Genomic DNA, 21,367 nt, shown 5'->3' on the forward strand with positions numbered 1-21,367 from the left:
AGCGAATAAGGGCTTGACTAAAAGCTGGCATGCCTTGAGTGAAATTTCAGCTCAGTCATGAGGCTCACTGGGTAATCTTGGGCAAGTTTCTAACTCTCCATCTTATCTATCTCACAATTTTGTTCTGAGAATAAAGTGGGTGGGATAAGAACTACAAGCTTGTGGGACAGGGATGATTAAGTGGCAATAAAATAAACAAACAAACAAATAAATAAACTAAATAGGGTTGGGTCACTTAGTTAAGATGAAAATGTGATGGGATGGGAGACAGAAAAGAGAGAACGGTTCATGCGGTTATGAACCAGTGTGCGAAGATGGGAGGAAATCAAACGTCTTCCTCTCTCACTAGCACTTGAAACAGTTCACTATCTGCTGAACCTTCTCCTTTAGAAGGTGGTCTTTATGCAATTCCGGTTAATATTTAAGCATGAAACTTTTCATGTAGCTGGTTTGGAGGAAAGTACAACAAAACACAGTATTTCATAAGAAACAACAGGATAGATATGGATTGTGGCTAACATGGTATGTATACCACTTCCCAAACCAGTGATGGGAGCTCACTGAATGTAGAAAAAATTGGAGTGTTAAACAGACTATGTTGGTTACCCCTCCTCACACTCTTCGCTCCTGTTTTTTAGACTGCAAGTTTTCTGGGGCAGAGATCTGTTATTTCTTTACAATGCTTCAAAATTAATGGTTCTATGCACATGTCACCACATTACATTTGTGTTGTCTGTCCACTGATCTGGGAAGCAGCAGCAAGCAGTGCAAAGCTGGAAAAGCAGGCATGAGTGCTGGCCCAACCAAGTGCCATAGTTAGGCTTGCCACAAATGTGTCACAAATCTCCACTGCCTCTGCCAATTCATTCAGTTTGGTCACCCATGGTCCAAGCAATGTGCTTCTTCATGGAAGAAAATGAGGGTTCTCTGACCCATCTAGGTTGGCTACATAACCAAGGCTAAAACTTGCAGCATCTGCAAGTAATTAAAAAATGACAATAATATCAAAAACTCTTGTGACACCCTAAAGATTAACAAATTTTATTATGGTATAAACTTGTGTGGACTAGAGTTCACTTCATCAGATGTAATCCTCAGATGCAGATAAACATTCACATGCTTGTAAGAGGAGTTGTTGTAAGCAGCAAGATCAAAGAGAAATGAAATGCAAGTACTGTACTGTAGTACAGATAGTGATAATTCAATTACTGCTTGAGTGTACGTGTGCAAAATAAACACAGTAGGCCTTTATAACAGCAGTAGTAGGTGATAAAACAATCAAATTGACAATGCAAAGCTAATTAACACCTGTAGCAGGAATGGAAACTATTGTCTCTATTCAGATCAAATGTACGGCAATAACTCAAGACAACAACAGACAACATCTCGGCATCCCATGTGTAACTAACAGGCAATACAATCCTAAACAGGTCTGTTTAAAAAACCTATTGAATTCAATGGGCTAAGCCCCAGGTAAACAGGTTCAGGATTTCAGCCTTCCCTCTATAAACAACCACAAGCCTTGTGATGCCATAAAGACTAACAAATATACTGTGGCATAAGCTTTAGTGGACTCACTTTGTTAGATTGTTAGATGCATAAAGTGAAATATCAGTTGGCAGGTATATAAAGGAGAAAACTGTAAGGTGGGGCAACGAGATGCAGCAATTACAGTCAGTGATAATTAGCACTTAAATGTATGTTAAATAGACATGCCTTTTTACAGTAGCAGATTGGTGATACTAATCAGTATAAATACAGATGCCCTCAGCCTGTGAGCAGGCAAAGAGAAAAGGAGGGAGGAAGAGTCATGCTGGCTTGCAGCGCACTTTAAAGTCTTTAGTACTGACTGCTGTGCCAGTGCAGGAGCATGAAACTCAGTGTGCATGTTCAAAGGGCGACATTAGGGTTCCAGAGAGGCAGAAGGGCAGCTTTCCAAGGGAGAGCATCTTTGTGACTCTGTAGCACTGAACATGGACAAACCTGAATGCAAACGCTAGATACTGACCACTAAACTGATTTTATTTCAAGGAGTTGCTTCTACATATCTAGTCTCAGTTTCAGCAATGTACATAGCATCCTTGTAAATAAGCCCACAAAAGTTCATAGCCTGCAAATATATGTATAACATTATTAGTTAAGAGAGTACTATTCTGTATTACCACGGAACTACCTCCTCAATCTCCAATACAGATATTGAGGATACTAGCCTCTTAGCAGGCTTGTAAAACCTCCTTGTATTCTATCAACACAGGTGGCAAAGAAGGGGTGGAGCTGAAAGATTGCCTTCCCATTCTTCTCAACTTGGTAGAGCACTCTGGTGGACAAGGGATGGAGACAGCCATCACCTCCATTGAGTCACTCATTCACCTGCATGGGATTCCTCATCATTGTGGCTACAGTGTTGTTAAATAAAAGGCCACTTTATAGGTCTAGAAATGTACCTTGATATCCCATCATGAGCAAGAGACACAGTACGTCTTGAGCTCATGTGCTCCTTCTTTCTCCTCTTCTCCCAGAGCTACTTTTAGTTCTGAAGATACCACAGTTCTATGTGATGTCTGACTTCATGGAACTGTGGAGGGAGAACAAACCATAATTTGAAACCATGATACCATGATATCAACCTGATTTGAGCTTGCTAATCTCAGTTTAACCTGTCGTGGGGAACCTCCAGATCATGAGCCAAATTTGGCTCTGAATACCCTTTTCTCCAAGTCATACAGGTGTACGGAGGTAAAGATGCAGCTGCAAAGGAACAAGCCTTAAAATAAGCTCCAGGTTGTTCCTGGGCAACCAGGTCTTGTCCAGCTGAATCTTCAGAGTGAAGCCAATCCTTGCTGAAAGGAGAACCTGAAGATAGCACCCATCAGCTGATTGACAGTTGCTTTAAGCCCTACTGGAAACTTTCTTTCAAGTTCAATCCACACTGCAAAGGAAAAAAATGGTCATCATTTGGAATGTTTTTAATGTGGTTTTTATTGCATTGTTAAAATGGAAAACTTAATAAATATTATTCCAAAAAAGAGAGGGAAAATGGTCATCTGACATCATGGTGATGTCAGGTGACTGACAGCTATACATTTTTATTAGGACTGGTTGAATGCTGCAGAGATCTGATTGGCAGAAATGTTTGTGGAGCTTCTGTGAGTTCTAATTGAAGTATTAAAAAATCTGTAGCTTTGGAGGGATAAAAAAAAAATTCTTGACCATTCTCCTTAGGAAGGATGTGCTGCAGTAGCCCTAGTGCACCAGCCCCCTCTGGCAGCCAGCGTCCAATCTGCATAAATGTGGGACTATCACATATTACAATCTACACAGATGCAGGAATGTCTTAATTTCTAAATACAAGTGCCTCCCACTTTATGCTGTATGAAGTAGCCTTTAGATTTAAAAAAAAAAAAATAGTGCAGAGCTGATTAAGTAAGCCAAAAGTGGGGAAGCCAATCAATAATGTTCCATTGCCAAGGAAAAAAATAAGTATTTCCAATGTAGGAAATCATTAACCAGAGGCCATATGCACATATCCTCTAAAAAGAGAGAGCTACATCACAACTTAATATATAACCAATTCTTGACAGAGAAGCTGTAAAAGAATTCACGTCTTTGACCAACTTTATGAAGTATTCAACATACAATCTGTTCCAGCTCTATTTTTTATACACTTGGGTAGTGCTCATTATCAGATCTTGCAGAAGGGAACTAATTTAGCAGTCCCAATTAATAAGTAACATGCTTGTTTTGGATCAATCACTGCATGAAGGTTGGGACAGAAACAGAAGTTGGATTGCATACTTGAGGATCATGAGCAAGCCTGAGCCTAATCCTAAAAGACCACTATGAAGTTTAGTATCCATATAAATAAACTCAAATGATCTCAGAAGCATTTTTTAACGTATGCTAGCAAAAACAATCGTTCTGATTCTGCAAACCATCTTACAAACATGCTTGGTTCTAAGTACGGTACCTAAGGAACATTCATTATGTCTCAGATGTTTAAGGAATATTACAAACTGCTAGAATTATGTCAAGTTGTGGGTTGCCAGCTCTTACAAAAAACAAAATTAAATTCCAGTTTTTGAAATCCAAACCTTAGTATTGCAACATGACAAAAGTAAGACTTATGGAATTCAGCTATAAATAGGATAGCTCTACCAATGGTGTGATTATACATGGTAGTTAAAAGAAACCTTTAGGATTTAAGTCCCAGGTACCAGGGGAAAGCAGCAGTTTCATATTCTGCTAGGAAGCTGCCAGAGGCATTCTGGAATAAACTGAATTTGTTCTTATTTAGAAGGAGAATTCTTCATTATACCAATTCAGAAGTAAAGTCAGTGGATCATACTTCCATGTGCAGTAATTAGGTTTAGGAGTGCAGGTGTAAGTTGCACTTCTATGCATATTTACCTGGGAACAAGTCCCACTGGGAGTTGCAGGATGTTTTGGAGTAAGCAAATATAGGATGCATATTTAGGCACCTATGTATCCTAGTATATCTTGCCTAAAGTTGAAAGCAAAGCCAATAAAATCAAGGTCAGTTGTTAATTTAATAATTCCCCCTTCAACTCATGCTTATGCAGCCAAAACAGCACCATCAATGCATAGTGGTCCTTGAGTAAACCCAAGGTATACAGAAGTGCAATTTTTTAAAAGAAAAAAACCCTAAAGGGGAAGAATCCCCCCAAATATTAAATGAGGGCGGAGCATGCTCAGGGGGCACAGGATGCTGACTTGCTGAGGTGGTGGTGGTGGTGATGGAATGGAGGGAGCATCCTGGAATGGAGGCTGGTTGAAGGGAGACACAGATATACAAAAGGTTGAGAGAGCCATCTCACTGTCTGGTTCAGATCAAGAAGCTATTTTTGAGACAGGAGCAAGATTGGCCTGTTGAAATAAATGGATAAATCAGAGATTCTTCCCTTCCCTTATACCTCTTTATCTTTCACACACACACACACACACACACCGTACTTTAATGGGAATGTAAACTGAGTGGTTTATATGTTGAACAACTAGACATTGTGCACTTTTACAAAGTCTCATCAAGACTGTGCACATCATTATTCCATAAAGCGGGTATTGCACATTTCCTGGTCAATATACATAATCTTCAACAAGCCTTGGGAAATGGGCATATACTGAATGAATTTTATACATTCTTCAGCAATTATGCATAATACTCAGCACTTTGGGGAATGCAAATACTAGCCTATATATTTGCTGAATCTTGTACATTCTCTGGGCAAACTGTATATTCTCTTGTTACTATGTATAAACGCCAAGAAACATTTTTGTTTTCAGTTTCTTGTTCAGAAGGGTGCAATCTGTGCTCTTCAGGTGTCTTCTGGCCCACTGCCTAATCCGACATGGCCTCCAACATTCCCTCCAACTGATCAGCCAAGCAGCAGGAAGAACGGAGGACTCCAGATAAAGATTAACTTTTTCTGCAGTCCAACCCTCTTTTCAACACTCTCAGCTATTCCCCAGTCAGCTGAGCAGCACAAGGGGAATTACAGTGAGAGGTAAGTTTTAAACCTTTCTCTCCTGCAATTCCGATGGAAATTATTGTCCCCACCCCCACCCCAACAATGCAATATTATCCATTGCCTTTGTCTTCATGCTGCAGATTGGGCTAAGAGTAATATACAAGAAACCTGCAGTATAGTTCAATCCTGCAATGTAGTTAACTGTTAATATTGCAGGGCAGAGGCTGGTTGGGATTCTGAATCAAAAATCCCCCACACCTTTCAGGTTGCAACAAAGGTCAGTCTTCTTAAACTGCCACCTCAATCCTGTTGCCAGAACAAACTATGCACTGCTACATGTAGAAACCTTGGGGTCCACTGTTCTGCATCAAGACTGGTTGCATGTCAGGGACTGAGTGGACAAAGAGGAGAAGTTGGAGGCACCAGCTGGGGAACACCCTAGGGAAGCCTCAGAGGAGGAAAACTCAGAGCCTGGGGAGTGGTGGTGGGATACTGAGGAAAAGTCAGAGGATGAAGGGGAGGCAGAATGGTTGGAGGCTAAAGAAGCAACAGGCCTGAGCGAGAGAGATGCAGGAAGCAATGCAGACTCAGGACATGCAGCAGAGGAGGAGCAAGAGGCTGCAGAAGCATGCATGGAGCTTGCCTTTCCTACTGCGGTAAGCTCCCCTCCCTCCTTGTCTCCAAGGTCACAGAAAGCTTTGCGTGTAGCACAACAAAGACCATAAGTGGCCCCTGCCCAAAGTAGTTATAAGGTTGCTTGGGAGACATCTGGCTGGGGTGGAGGACTTAGTGGGAAGTAGAAGGCAAAGACCTTCAGTCCTGGCAACTGTTTCATGGGGGCCGGTCCTGTTTGTCAGCATTGCTACCTGGTATGATGTTTTCTTGAATGAAGAAATATTCTGCTTGTCTCTACATCTTGAGTGCTAACCTGCATCTGAACCAGCCCTGACATTGCACTTTTAAATGTTCAAAAACAAACACACACACTTTGCACATAAAGTAAGTCATAAATTACTATCAAAGAAAGGAGACCCTGTTCTATAGATTTTTTTCAACCTTATCAGCCACAGACTCGGGCAGGGGCACAGCACCTGGGGGGGGAGCTGCTGGGGCGATGGCCCCGGGAACATTTTAATGGAGGGTCCTTCTCATGCCGTCTGGCTAGCCCTCACACAACTTTGTGAGGATGGGATTGAAATATGGATGTCGCATCCTTCTCACACTGCCCTCCCCGACCACTTTGTGAGTCTGGGATCATCCCAGCCCTCAAAGCTGCTTGGGGCTGGCATCGCATCAGCAGTGCCGACTGGGCTGGCACAGCAGTCTCCGTTCATCCTCCATGTTCTCCCTCCCACCCCTGGCACATGCATGCATGTCCTGGGCACCAGCAGAACACACTCCAGCGCTGGGCTCAGGTAACACATGCAGTCCAGGGCCCCACTTATGCCTGTGTTAAATCAGACAACTTTCCCAAATACATTTTAAAAGAATTTCCATTACTGCATTTTAGCACCTCAGCTGTGAGCTTACCTGAAACTTACAGTCTGCAATGTTTATTCTACTTATCTTGAAAAAAGTCTAAACTCTTGCAAGCAGATCTTATTTATTTAGATTTTCTGCTTCTGCAAAGTTTATAGTGCTTATTTAATTACTACCTACATAGTGTAGGAGCCTCAAGCAAGCACCACCAAAGACATATGACAGAATTTACATATTAGCAGTGAAAGAACTGCTACTGCATTGTGGTTGTGTAACAGTTTCTCTTGAGCTACAATGGTGCTGAATTTTTGACAGGTGCAGAGTATATGCAGTCCTGTATATTGCTCTACTACAAAAAGGATGCAAGGGTGGCAGATAGTCTAAGTAATTGCCTTTAGAAGGTGTTTTTAATGGTGGAGGAATTTTAGTTACAAAAGCACACTGTCAAGTGATATGAAAGATTGCACATTATGGAGACAAGAAGCAAAAGTTCAAGTATTCTATCCACAGGCCACAGCGTACTATTGGAATTTCAATTTTGTTTTGCTCTGTGTAGGAAGTAGAGTTTAAGCATCCAGAAAATATTGAGTGTAAATTGCCTTTGGGCACAATTTATTATTTCAATGGTTATCTGTTTTTTGACATCAGAGAGATAAGGTAACTAGAGGCAAGTCATAAAAGGGAAATGTAACAAAAACGGACGAAATTTCCTGTTCATGTGTTACTTTCCAGGGAGAAATCTCAACCCAGTTAAGAGTCTCAAGCTCCCTCTCCTGCCCCTTCACCATGCAGGGGGAAAAGAAATGAACCATAGAGCATCACATTGATTTGAATGCAGACCCCTCTGACCACACAATCCATCTCCCTTTTCAGCTGGGGATAGTCTACACAGACAGAAAGATCCCATGTCCAAATGCATGCACTACAGTTCAGCTTGTTTGATACTTTTCCTGTGTAGAAGGGGAATGAGGGAGAATGTATGCCTGTCTCTCCAGCTTGAGATTTATTCTCAGAAAACATGAAGGTCCAAAGGGAAACAGCAACCCAATTATTTGCATATTGCCCTAAAAGCCCGTGCTTAAAATAGCCTCTCATGTGGAAATCTGCATGGTCTGGGAATTACAAGTAAGATAATAAACTTATTTTCTAGTAAACCTTGTCTTTCTCCTTTATTCCTCATCACTCTCCCATACGCAAATTAAGCTCTTAAGGCCCCTTGCCAGAATCACTTATCTCCTACAACTCCAGGCTGTGAAAAAGCCCAAAACACAGATTAAGGAAAAATTAAAAATGTGGTTTATTTTTATTGTGTGTTCATTTGCCACACATGAGTGTACCATGAGCTGTGAACCTTTAAAATCTAATAGCAGGACTTCCTATACTGTTGGATGAACACTCAAATAACCCAAGCTGTTTTTCTTTGCCTATGTAATGCTAGCCCATGAATCTATTCTGCTTGGAGTCACTTAGAAAGCTGGAAAGCATCCTCAAAGTCTTCTAGTCCAACCCTCTACTTGCTACAGGAAATCCAGAGCTAAAGCATCCTCAGATTGCTCTGAAACCTCTACTTAACAACTTCCAAGCAAGGGTACACCCACACACACACCAGTAACTGGTTCTGTTGTCAAATGGCTCTCACCATAAGAATTATTTCTCATAATCATTATGTTCAACCCAAATCTACTTTTGTGTAGTTGATGCCTATTAGAGAAACCGCCTGCTGGGAAAGAAAGGTGAGAAGTCTCCGAACAACTTTGGTTTTCTGATCTTTACAACTCTTAGATGTTGATTCTAATCTTGGCATTGAATGCATGAGACAATTACAATAAATAGCCTGACAAAGACATGTGCTCTGAAGGAGGAAGGCAAGTAGCTGGTGCACCCAAGAGGGGGGAAACTGGTGCTCATCTCCAAGAGAGACTCCCACTCACCATTTGGTTGAATGGGCATGGAGAAGGATAATAAAATATACAGGGGCTACTTTGCACCAAGTCTTTAGGATTACTCTAGGAGAAACAAGCCTAACCATTAATGAATCTGGGTCACTGTAAGCAGCAGCACAAGGAATCATTGGCCCCACCAACTCTGGGAGCTGTCTCAGGAACCTATTTGAATGATTCTCTTGCCTTTCTTAATGGCAAACTCGAGCTTCTTATTCCTTACATATCACTAGCCTTCATGCCTATCCTTCCAAAAATCAAAGCAGTGCCTCATATTTCTCAGAGGCTCACAGCACTTTCCCATGTCCCATTTATTTCACACCATAGCAACCGAGAAGGATAAACATTAATAGGCCAACTCCACTTAGACTTACAGGAGCAATGAAAAGCATGCTCAACATGAATCTGGAAAATCCTTCGTCACCTATGAACTAGATAGGTTTGGGCAAGTGCCAATCTGTGAAATAGCTTTAGCCCAACTCTTGCCCAACCCACCCCTGCTACTTAAATCCTGCTCCTTGTCAAACACACCAGCATTAAGTTCTTCTGATAACTACAAATATTGAAACCTTTTAAAAATACATGAACACTTGGAATAAAAATCTTAAAAACTTAAAATCTACAAAACATAAAGGGAAATCAGGGGAGACAAGGTTTTCACTAGCTGCAAGGCTCTCCAGCTCAGATAAATACCCTTTTCTACTCACCACAAAATCAGTATACAGACCATCAACTTATAAAGTGACTAATGTAGAGTATTACCACTTACCGTATTTTTCGCTCCATAAGAAGCACCTGAACATAAGACGCACCAGGTTTTTAGAGGAGGAAAGGGGGAAAGCCCCGGGTTGTTGTTGTTTTTTGTTGAGGATCAGCTCACAGTTGCAAAGGGGAAAGCCCTGTTTTTTTTAAGGATCAGCTCACAGTTGTGCAACTTCTTTTGCAAAGGGGGAAAAGCCTCATGGGGGGGGGGTCAGCTCATGGTTGTGCAGCTTCTTTTGCTAAGGGAAAAGCTCCTTTTTTAAGGATCAGCTCACAGTTGTGCAGCTTCTTTTGCCAAGGGGGAAAAGCCTCGTTTGGAGGGATCAGCTCACAGTTGTGCAGCTTCTTTTGCAAAGAGGAAAAGCCCCATTTTTATGGGGTTCAACTCACAGTTCTGCAGCTTCTTTAGGAAAGGAAAGGGAGCCCTTTCTACAGTTTTCAGACAGATAATCTAATCAGCCAGTCACATGTCGCTGGAGAAACAAACAGCCTCCTCTGCAGAACATTCAACAATGGAGGCCTGAGCAAGGGGCGGGGCAGAAAGGGAGCCTTATCTCTCTCCCGATTGCTTGCTGATCAGCTGCTCACCGGCTTCCTTTCAACACCCCCTTCTCTCTTTGTTTAAAAAAAAAAAGCACAATCTGCTTTTGGCCCCTGGGCAATTCGGCTCCAGGGACCACCATTCGCTCCATAAGACACACAGACATTTCCCCTTACTTTTCAGGAGGGAAAAAGTGCATCTTATGGAGCGAAAAATACGGCAAGGCCCTCAACCTTTACCACGCAACAGAATTTGTGGCAGAAAACCTTACCACTTGGTATGCTGGTCAAAGATGAGGATTTAGGCCAGATGACTAGTTCTCCTGCACTGGGCGCCGAGCCTTGGTGGCGGGCACTGAAGGGCGGTGTAACTATGATGTAGCATATGCACAGAATGGAAGGCGAGAGGTGGGGGGGCTCTGAATTTTGGCTTCACACAGGGCGCTGCTTAAATGTGAAAGACCAAGGTCTGTCACTGCTGGTAATCTACATTGGGCCTATGCTAGCTTCCTGGGCCTATGTTCTGTTCCTCTGACTCCCCACTGCTGAAACACAAATTGCAAGGTCCTGCCTTTTTGTCCATGTTATTCTGTGTTGTGTTAACTGATGGGACTAAGAAATAAATGAATAAGGTGGCAACATGGAGGGGTTATGGGAATGAAATAAACTGAGCAAATAAATAATGAACTCATTATCTCAGGAAAATAGCCAGTGACAAAAAATATGAACTCAAGACCACCTAACTGGCATTTGATTCATTTCAGCATATTCTCCTTTATGGAGGCGGTTAGATAAAGATTGTGTAATAAGATTGCGGAGCAGCTTCTCTGACATTCAAAAGTCTTCCGAATGAAAGCAAGTGGTGGTAATGCAGTTTTGTTTTACCTCCTAGGGTTCCCTGTAACAGTGTGAAGCAACTTTAATTAGGATGAACACTCCGAGAAGGAACGTATGATCAGCTTCAGCCATTTCCTCACCTTGTTTTGCACAAGGGAGCTCTAAAATGTTAAATCCTTCCTTTGTTCCCAATTATTACTGCAGTTAGGAGGTCAAAGAACAGCATGCCTGATAGTCCAAACAGGTCAGAGAACAGCATGGCTAATAGCCCAAGCAGGATAAAAGTCTATTTGGTTGAGGTCTGGCCCCATTAATTGGGAAGAACAAATGAGGAAGAATGTGAAATTAACAATCATCTAATGCCCAGTTGCCCTCAGATCACAAAACCCACGTGGGTTTCAACAGGCTGTAATGTAAAAATAAAAACAAACAGGAAAACATAGGCTGGTGAGTCAAGCAAGGGTCCGGTATATGCTTCTGAATATGAAATTTTAGATCACCTCTGGTATAGCTATCTCTTTTATGAAACATAGTTATTTTCTTAAGACATCATCATCAGAGCAAGATACAGTGGAACCTCGGTTTTTGAATGCCTCGGAAGCCGAATGATTCGGAAGTCAAACACCGAAACCCCGGAAGTGAATGCTTCCGTTTTCAAACGCACCTTCGAAGTCAAACGGCTTCCAAGACGCGTTTCTCCATTTTTCTGAATGAATTTGCCACCCGCCCATTGTGCCTCAGTTGTCAAACGTTTCGGAAGTCGAGCGGTCTTCTGGAATGGATTACGTTCGACAACCAAGGTACCACTATACAACAGAATGGGTGCTATAGAACAGCTGGGTTCAAATGCTCAAAAATTGAAAGAAGTCATTAGGGATTTTTTTTCTCCTAAAGAACATCCAGTGAAACAAGTGTTTCAGGACATTTTAAGTGGAAATCATGGGGTTACAACTTTCCAGTACCCTAGTCAGGATGCAAGGTGCAGGGGCTGGCAGCTCTTGCTTTCTACTCTTTTTATATATCACTAGCCTAGCAGATCACCCAATGAAACTGATTCGGTTCACGACTGACAAAAGTCATCACATAATATATAATTATCTTAGGGGATTCACTGCCACAAGGTGCAATGATAGCCATTAATTTAAATGACTTCCAAAAAGAAGAAGACCTGTGCTCCATGAAATTTGCGTATTAATGGTAATTAGCCATGAGAGAATAAATCAAAACTCCTTGTACTGAGGACAAGTATATGGGGACAAGCAAGGATTAGGCATCACCTGAATTCACTGTCTCACAGATTCAGAGATATCCTAACTGGTCAATGTTTAACAAAATGGAGAATTCAGGTGTGGCCAACCTGTGGCCCACCGGGCATAACTCCTCTGAGCTCCCAGCCAGCATGACAAAGAATCAGTGATAATGGGAGATTGAACAGAATTACAATGCCAGGCAGCAGAAAGAATTATTCCTAAAGGGGATAAGAATTTCATATTTCACAATACTGTATTCTTGCCTAGCATACCACCTATGCTAACCAGGTAATCCTCTTCAGGCACTGAGTCTGAACACACCAGGGCAAAAAGTATACAGGGGGTCAGGGGTGCTTGCAGTGGCCCTGCCCCCAACATCTCTGAAGGTCCATTTCCTTCCAACCACCAGGGGTTGAGCACAAAGGTATTTGGCTGGGCATGCTTAGAAGCCTCCACATATGGGGGGGGGGGGTTGCACGTGCATGTGTGTGTAGGTGTCTTGCTCATGAGGAGACCTGTAAGGGCATTCATCCAAATATGCTTCAAAGCCCCTTTCAGACCCTGCTAAACACAGGAATGTGGGGGTAGAGTTGGCATACCTGGGAACATTGGGGACATGGGCGTTCCTAGGGGTTGGTTAGGTTGCCCCAAGGGCACAGGTAGGTGCAAAATCATGGCTCTCCACTCTGGCTCAGAGTGGGTAGGAGCCGCCTGCTCACCCACGCACTCCCTGGGCTGCTCCTCAGTTGCTCTGGGAAACATGGGAGGCACACAGGCTCCTCTGGGCACCCCAGAGGAGGAATCTGGTTGCTGGCATGGGTTGTTGCAGCAGCCTTGTGGGAGCCTCTCCCCAGTCGGCCAATGGCACTATCAGAAGTGTAAGCAGAGCACCCAGCAGGGCTTGGAGGGAAGAAAGATGGGAAAAGCAGGTGACAGTGGCAGGAGGAGGAAAGGGGGAAGAAAGGAAAGGGAAGGTGGGAAAAGAAGCAGACAGATGGAGGACAGGGAAGGCACAGCAGAACAGACCTGACCCCAACAGCAGTGGAGGAAATCACTGGCAGATTGCAAAAGGTGACAAAAAGCAAACTTTTTGAGTTTCTAGTCCATGGTCTCTCCCGGTTTCAGAGGTGCCAATATAGCTCCTTGCCAAGAACACAGGAGAGCCTAGGTACTTTCAGGTTGTGGGTGGGATCACCTTAAAGACTAAGGCACTTTATTATGGAGTTTTGGATGAGATCACACCTCATCAGAAGCAGCCAGTGTAATTCTCACCTGACAGGTATATATACAAGTGGGTGTAAAGGAGGGGATGCAAAGATTAGAATTAATTGGCAATGGAATGAAGAAGTACAATAACTGACCATTCAAGTATAGCTTATATACATTCAAAATGACTCTTCATAGCAGCAGCGATAACAGGATTCCCTGGACACAGTACACTGTATGTGGATTGTACGGTATATTGATAGATTTTTAAAATCACTTAGAAATTCTTCGATTAAACGGTTTATCAATTCTTCCGAATTAAAACAAATGTACACTTCCCCCAAGTTCCATAAAGAATATTAATGTCATTGTACATCTCTTGTACACTATCTGTTCTCTAGGCAGTAAGCGTATCACCAATAACTAGTAATAAATAAATGTTTAATAATACTGCCATGTGCTTGTTCATGGATATGTACTGCTTTCTCAACTTTTGCATCAGTGCAAACTTGGTTGGAACATTCACAAAATAAATTCATAAAGGGAGGCTTGATATGAGGGACAGAAAAAAATGAGACATGCCTTATTTTGCAGTTCTGCTTTTACCTCCTTCTGAAATTCTTCCTTAATGACATACCCAGCTAACATTGTCAAGTAACATGCAGTTGGGGACAGAGAACAAGAAGGCAAGCAAATTAATAGGTGTCTGGCTGGAATTGCAGGGGTCAGGTAAGAAGGCAAAGAGACGTAGGGCATGAGATCCCTATTCACAGTTTATAAACCATGGAGGACAGTTCTGATTAACATCAGAATAATGTTTAAGACCTAGTAAGAAAAATGTGACCCAATTGATCAAAACATTTTGCAGCAAATTGGCCCCAATGGACCAATTTACAAGGAGGACACTCAGTCAAGACAAAGTATTTCAACCTCATTAATGAAAATATTCTTTGCTACTATTCTTGCTTAATTTCAGAAATCATCCTTTGCCAGTAAAAAAAGAAAGGGGGAGGAAGGAACTCTATAATTTGATTTTAAGGTTAACTATGCATGTCAGGATGGGGGTATCATTAATGCCTTTCCCCCAACCTTATAGAATTGGCTACTAAGTAAATATAATATTTCATTATGCAGCAAGATATTTCAAACAAAGCCTTTCACACGAGGAAAGAAGCTTATTCCTTAAAAACAACAATAGTTTACACATCATATTGCTTCACCCCACCCTGCAAGGAAATAACTCCATGTATGGCTTCTGCTAGCACACAATAAAGGAGTGTTTAACCCCTTTCATTGGTGAACATAAGCATGAGGATGGGATACTTTCCTGACAAATATTAAAGAAAGAATTGCACAGTAGAAATTCTGTTATAAGGATACCACTATCCTTTTTGCACTCTCATCCTGGATCAGAAACAAGTCTGCAATCACAACACAACTTTTTAAATATATTCATGCAGTTACAGCTCAGAAATACTTAAGTGGAACAGATTCAGATGTACACACAGGGTTGGAAGCTATGGTAATTATGATAGATGCCCAAATTACACCAAGAATCTGAAATAGGCTGCAATCCAATGTATACTTACTTACTCACCCTACAACTGTCCCATTTCAGCTGGGACTGCCACATTTTAAGATCCCCATCCAGATGAAAAGTCCACATTCCAAAAATCCCAATTTGCATGAAAGAATTGTGCTTATGGCTAGGAATACAGCACATATTTAAAACACTCTTAAAAGCAACCCCCCACAGAATCCTTGGAATTGCAGTGGGTTAAGGGCACTGAGAACTGTAGCCCTGTGTTGTGTAAACTACAGCTCCCATTTTTTGGAGTGTGTGTGCTTTAAATGTGCTTTAAATATATGTTGTGTGTGCAACATACTCCTCTTCTGCAATAGTCCAGCATAGGTGTCAAACACCTAGAAACAGTGCATGTCTTACTGTGTGTAAATAACCTGTACACTGGATACCAAATAAATTATGGTGATGTCATACAACTTGCATCTCTGAGAATTAAGGAAAACCTGGTGAAATGCATTATTTTAAATGACCCAACAGTCTTCACAACTGGTCCCATTTGTTGGAAACTTCCCAGAAACATGGCATAATTTTTTTAAAAAAGGGTTGATTCCTTTATCCTCTGAAGCTGATTCAAAATACTAAGCAATGCTACTGTATTTCAATAATATATATTTTAAAGAGGGAGGCCACTAATGATCTTTCGATCTTTACTCTTATGTAGGTGCCAAGCTGAGTTAAATATTGGCTACTGAAAGCAAGGATACTTTCAGAAGAAAACAGGAGTCTCAAAGATTTCAACTTCTATCTATAATCATCTTCCCTTGAGAAAACACCTTCCTGAATTTTACAATAACTTTCTGCTACACATTTCAGCCAGTTAGCATAGCTGAAAGTTAATTAGATACAGACACACAAAAGTCAAACTAACATTTTAAGGCTACAAAACCGCAAAAGAAGATTAATGTTAAACTACAGCACTTGCTTCAAAGTGGGGAAAATATTTTGCTAAGCATCATTTCTTTCTTTCTTTCTTTTAGCTCTTGCCATGACAGTTTTACAGCCTGATTCTTTGATAAAGCACTCTGCTCTGCTTGAGCATATAAGGTCTAAATATTAGACAAATGGAATGCTAGGAATTTCTGATAGCCATACCCTGCGCAGGGATCATTCCAGCACTATAAACTAAATGATGTGACCTTTGAGCTTTCCAGAGGAAACTCCGAAGCAGCAGAATTATAAAGAGGCCATTATGTTGGGAGCTATTCCAAGATATTTAACATGCACTTTCACACTACTTGTGATGGTAAAAGAAAGTGGGGGGAGGGAATCTGTGAAAATAAAAGGAATATAAAGCAAGTGGACCCTAATCCCATGCAGAGTTATGCAGCTGTCAGTCCCACAGATTTAAATAAGAAATTTACCCATGGTTAGGACTACTGTCTTACTGTGCAAAGTGCTTCTTCAAGTGCACTTCTGCTCTTAAGGCTATTTTTTATCACTCAGGTTCAAGCCAGCCAGCGTTCATAAGGCTTCGGCATGCTGCTGAGGCAACAACTGTCTCTTGAGTGAGTCGTAGTCAGCAATGGTTGGTGTGAGCTCTCCAGGGTGCTGAGAATTTGTCTTTTGCCTTCCCTGGTCCTAGCTGAGTTCTGGTGGCATGTACCCTGACTGAGCTACTGGACTTAACTTACCATGACCCTGCTCTGTTGGATGCAGTCTGCATCCTATTGGAGAGTGCGTAAGCGCCAACCTCTCCAGTATCTTAAGGTGAGGGAATTTTTATAATTATATAAGAGCTTCAACCATCACTTTCACTGATACAGTGCGATATTCATCTTCATGGTTATCAGCTACAAGCAGGATATCTGATCTTGACTGATCAAAGCAGTTTGTTAAAAAGTTTTAAACAACTTCACTTTCTAGATACTGTGCATATCTGCATATAGCAGAGGTCCACAACTGTGACTAAATGTTTTCAATACAATCCTTATTAGGATGCAACCATTTTATTAAAAAGAAAGAAACCCACCCAACTATTAACTCTGGACCAGATTATTCATCTGTATGTATTAGAGCTTAAAAATGCAAATGACCCCACATTTTAAGTTAAATAGGTCATCTGTAATGACCTAAAACTACAACCTACGGGGATTTCATTCCCTCATTCCCAAAATGGTTTGGGAGACATTGTGAGGGTCATACCTGTACAGACATAACTTGATCTTTCTGTGCCTATGTTGCTAAGTATAGGCTATGTAAAATGCATAGCAAGAGAACCTTAAATGAGTCTGATATTACTACTTGCATACTTGTACCCTGGCCGACAGGTGATTCACAAGGGGGAGGGGTGGAATATCATTAGCTAAAGGCACTTCATGGTCTGAAATGTATCATGTCTCCAATTTTTCCCAGTAGCTTCCCCAAATGTCAAAAAGTATTAGCAACTGACAGCATTCACCAGCTTTCTGATCTAAGATGGTCAGCCTACAGAGAAATTCTGCAACATGTACCCTACACTGGACGTCCTATACTCTAGGGAGATCAAGTAATATGAAAGAACAAGGCACTGCAACAAGTGCTTCATTGTAGCGTTCTGGACACTTTATTCCCCCCACCACACATACACACTTTTCCCCCTTCCTCCTTACTAACATTGCACCACATTGGGCTGGTGAGGGAGCAATCCCTCCCTTTGTTTTTGGTAGTTTGTTTGCAGAGGTGTGACGGACACGTGTGTTCACATTCCCAGCTGCTTTAAAATATTGGCTTGCTCCACTGATTTCTATTGGCAGCTCTCACTTCTGTGACTGGGGGCATTTTAAAAATAGCTGCTCAGTGTGAACCATAAAAATGCATATCTGGGTGATGAGATGGTTCTTTCTACCCTTTTATACCTGAGTCTTTTCCTTCATCCTCCTTTTCCAGCCACTTAGTTTGCCCCAGCCCAGTCAGTCAGCATTCCATGGCCACTGAGTTCTTACCGAAGTTTTTGTGCTTCCCCCTCAAACGTTAAGCTTACACAAAGTCTACTGATACCTCCCTTTTGTACATAGGTGGTTTGTGGGTCCAGCTACATTTGTATAAGCACACAAAGCCTTGAACCGGAAAGAAGACAGAATGATTCATTGAAAAACAGAATGTTTAAACTACCTGAAGAAGAAAAATTAACTGAATATCCTTATTTTTATGCAGCACCATATGATTTTGTTTCTGGTGGTTAATTATAGAGCAGCCTGGGCATTTGAGCGTCAATATTAATTCATTCCTCACTCATAATGAGGCTTAAAGATTAAGAAGCATGTAACATTTATGTAACAGGAAACATCTAAATGTTCTGTGGCCATTTCCTTCCTTCACACCCTCAAAAAACCCCTGTCAAAAACTTCAACAAATAAAACAAAGCTAGCATTGTAACAACTGGTGACTAACCAAAGTATGGCCCAGTTATTAGTATTTGCTTGGAGCAGTAACTCTAAAGTGAATTAAATGTCACTTCCTCAGCTCAGCAGTTAAGTGGGTCACATGGATTCCATTTTTGCTCCTGTCAGGATAGAATCTGCATTGCAGGGCAGGGCACAGATATGCTCTTTTGCAATAAAATCAAAGGCCACCTCCATGTCATTTCAATGTTTATACTCTGGATACACTCTCACCCCCGTTCTGAGGCCTGAGAAGAGCCACGTGTCCAGCCATATGTCTTACTAAGCTGTCAGATTCACCACAGGATGATATTGATCCAACTTCTATTACTGATAGAGAAATGGAGAATGAGACTGGATTCTTTTCTCTTCAGCTGCTTGGACCTTCTGTGTCCATATTTCTGGAATTTTGTGTTCTATCATCAGAGCACTTCTTGGCTGAATCTAGACACATCAAAGAAGCGTTTCAGTTTAAAACGTTGTAAATTTAAACAGGGAAAACAGTTGGAGAAAAACAGGACTCCATATCTCCATCTGGTGGCACAATGTTATATCGCACATACAACACACATAAATCACTTTTTCTTTACCAGTTTAGCTGAATCCCCTGATCCTGACAAAATATGTTTTCTGAAAGGTTTTTTGTTTAGGTTTGTCAGTCAGTAATAATCTTTCTGTTTAGGCTGTCATTATCAAAAAACTTCTCAGAAAAGGCTGGAAGTTTTGGTACAACAAAACATAAAGAAAATTAAATGTGAAAGGAAGTGTCTTGAAAAGCTAGGTCTCAATTTGATCGCCATGATCAAACAGCAAAGAACCACAATTTAGATCAATATGCATTTTTAACAGCTTTTTAAAAAACTCTTATAAAAGGGAAAGCAACAGTCAAATGGAAGGAGATTTTCATCCTTAAGAATTTTAAAGTAGAGGAGTGAACAAGACATTATAAGCAGTGCAACTCAATTTGAATTGTGCAAAGTTCAGGTACATCATGTGAAGCTGGGGGATATTAGTCACAGCATGGAAGAGTCTGATCCATCTCTTCACCATCACATTTGCCTCTGAAACTACTTCTCCCCATCCCTTTTTTCTCCTGGCCTGAGTTACTTGCTAGGTGAGACACATGCCTCCAATTTGCCAAGGCAACAACAAAAAATATTTTTGCTCTTTAATTTCAAAGCACACAATAGTACTTTGAAATTACACTACAAAAGAACCAAGACGATATGCACTACTATAGGGTATTAATTGTAGTGATGCAACTGCATCCAAAAACCTTTCTTCACCACCTTCTGATACACACATAATTTAAACTGAAAGCTCTCTTTGACCCAATGGAGCATCCAAGCCACTGATAACATAAAGGATTCCCTGCATACTACAAGATTAGCAGTACTAGATATAATAAAATGAACTCAGAGGAACAAGAGACAAAGCACTAATCAGGAAGCAATACAACCTGTGCCTGTGTGTGAACTCTAACATGCCAAAAGATACATTTGAGACTGCTTAACCCTTTAAATAAAGTCTACAAGTTAGTAGAACAATGCCAAATACTATACAATTTGTTGTGTGTGCTGGTGATGTTAAAATGAGTTTTATAGTTCTAAAGCAATGTGAAGCACTGGGAAGATTTAGACATTACATTAAACCATAGACTTACGTGCATTAACTTTTTGCTTGTCCTCTCTTCTACTCCAGTTGGGCCAAAACCAAGGCGACCCAAAGCATCTGCTTCCATTTTAAACTAACCACAATTTGACATCGGCTTCCAACATCCGCATCACAGCAATGCAAGGAGAGAAGAGAACACTTGTGATGCGTAACGCTAAACTATGTCTAAACCAGGTTATCATTGCTTTAAGAGCAACTCATACAACCTGTCTTAACCTGTCCAGAAGAGAGAAGTCTGTGTTACAGGCCTACATTTCAATACATCTTCTTCTTTTAATCAATAATCTGTGCTTCTAGGATGTTTGTTGTGCCCTTTACCATAATGGACACCACACTACAGATCTTATTCACTTTCCTCCCTTTCTTGCCACCTTCCCTTCCTGCAGAAAGAAAAGTTCAAAGAAACTTTTTGGGTATACCTAAGGGATGCTTTGTTTTACCCTGTAAAGAGGCAGGGCTTTAACTTGACTAGGAGAGCACATTCAGCACAGGCACTCACCTTTTGTTTTATTGGTCCCAGAAGCAGTTATCAAGGATCAAGCAGCAGATTATCTCAGACAGGGGAGCATAACAGAAAAGGAAATAACCCCTCCCCACAAACTGTAAAGCAGTCCTTTCCCAGAGCTGGCATTTTGACAGGCAAATTAATTGAGCCCAATAAAAGTTCAAAATGCTGGCATTTTTCTCATAAATGCTCTGCAGGAGGGTGATCTTGGTAAAGTTTGCCTGCCAATGCAGATTAAGCATTGAAATGGCAGAAATGGCAGGGGGTAGGACCTTCCCTTGCAGCCAGCAACTAGCAATTCTTCTTCCAACTGCCACAAGAACAGGATTCTGAACAGCTCTAGATGTATTTGCTTCTCTCACTTCAGACAACCCATTTTAGGAGACCCACACGTCACCCTGATTGTCCAGTCAATATTCATTAAATTCCATTCTATAATTTAGTTTTTCAATGTATTTTACACAGCTATGGGGCAATTATCTACGGAGAGTCAAAACCTCTACACAAGAAAAGCCTGGAGAACTGAAACCACTTGAGTTCACCTATTAGCCTAGAAAAAGCACAGTGCTCAATAGGTCTCATTCACTCCAAGCTCTCATGAAAAGTTGTGTTAAGTTGAGCTCTATTAGGTATAAAGCTGACATTTAAAATAGTGTCCTGAATATGGACGTCAACCTCTCTAATCTCCAAGGCAAACACTGCATTACAATATGTTTTACATTTTCATTTCCCATCCCCACCCTA

The 21,367-nt window shown here is 41.3% G+C and overlaps 1 protein-coding gene across 2 annotated transcripts in view; it reads right to left on the reverse strand.

Annotated features, from left to right (window-relative positions):
• WWC2 (WW and C2 domain containing 2) overlaps positions 1–21,367 on the reverse strand; it is a 116,392-nt gene that overhangs the window by 76,847 nt on the left and 18,178 nt on the right. Inside the window, exon 2 of one of the 2 annotated variants that reach the window (XM_033160115.1) lies at positions 18,455–18,888. The exons of the other annotated variant lie outside the window; for it this stretch is intronic. The gene's annotated coding sequence lies outside the window, so the exon portion shown is untranslated. The remainder of the gene's footprint in view (positions 1–18,454; positions 18,889–21,367) is intronic. 2 annotated transcript variants of the gene reach the window in all.

The sequence above is a fragment of the Lacerta agilis genome, chromosome 9, assembly GCF_009819535.1.
Source record: "Lacerta agilis isolate rLacAgi1 chromosome 9, rLacAgi1.pri, whole genome shotgun sequence".
Classification (NCBI taxonomy): Eukaryota; Metazoa; Chordata; class Lepidosauria; order Squamata; family Lacertidae; genus Lacerta; species Lacerta agilis.